Source organism: Peromyscus leucopus, chromosome 14, assembly GCF_004664715.2.
Source record: "Peromyscus leucopus breed LL Stock chromosome 14, UCI_PerLeu_2.1, whole genome shotgun sequence".
Lineage (NCBI taxonomy): Eukaryota > Metazoa > Chordata > Mammalia > Rodentia > Cricetidae > Peromyscus > Peromyscus leucopus.
The window spans coordinates 83,294,811-83,295,635 of NC_051075.1; the positions used below are offsets into that span (position 1 = coordinate 83,294,811).

Below are 825 nucleotides of genomic sequence, written 5' to 3' on the forward strand. Positions count from 1 at the left end.
GCCTGCCTGAAGTGTGGTTGATATACCAGGCATAGAAAACTAATTTCTTTCAGCAGCAGTCAAATGCCAGCAGCTCCTTAGCTACGGGTGGACTTTGTACCTAGACCCTTCTCCTGGCTGGGATTTGTCTGTCTTGAGCTTGGGCAGGTCTTGTATGTCGGATTCTAGTGGCTGTGTGTTCCTGTGTGCATCTGCCCTGTTGTTTCTGGAAAGCAGTGTTTTCTTGACGTCATACACTACCTCAGGCTCTTACAACCTTTCTGGTTCCACTTCTGCATAAACACCTCATCCTTGGGGGAATGGGCATGACATAAACATCCCATTTAGGGCCAGGCACTCTAAAATCTCATATTCTCTGCATATTGACCAGCTATGGGTCTTTGTGCTAATTGCTATCTACTGCAAAAAGAAGCTTTGTTAATGAGGTTAATTTGAGCAATGTGCTGGTCTAACAATATGGAACCTTGCAAGGATTTGCATGCCATCCTTGCTCAGGGCTATGCTAATCTTCTCTGTATTGTTCTAGTTTTAGTGGATGTGCTGCCAAAGCAAGCACATCTACATTATTCTTATACTATGAGATAAGAAATGGCAGTTTTCTAGATCCTTCATCCTTTTGTATTGACCATGTAGACTCTTATTATAAAGAAAAAAATTCTTTCAAAAATTGTGCAATGACCCAAATATCTGATGCAGCAAAGTCAAGATGAATACTTTGATTTCTCCACTAATCAGCTCTTAAAAGGATGACTTGGTGCCAGAATCCTTTAAAGGATCAGGGATTTTTTTTAAAGTATCATTATGATAAATGTGTATTTGTATTTC

General features: G+C 40.2%; 1 non-coding gene across 1 annotated transcript; it reads right to left on the reverse strand.

Annotated features, from left to right (window-relative positions):
* Positions 1-450: 450 nt before the first annotated feature.
* On the reverse strand, positions 451-556 carry LOC114701043. Its single transcript, XR_003735772.1, has one exon. It is a non-coding gene; the product is annotated as a U6 spliceosomal RNA (small nuclear RNA).
* Between the last annotated feature and the right edge of the window lie 269 nt (positions 557-825).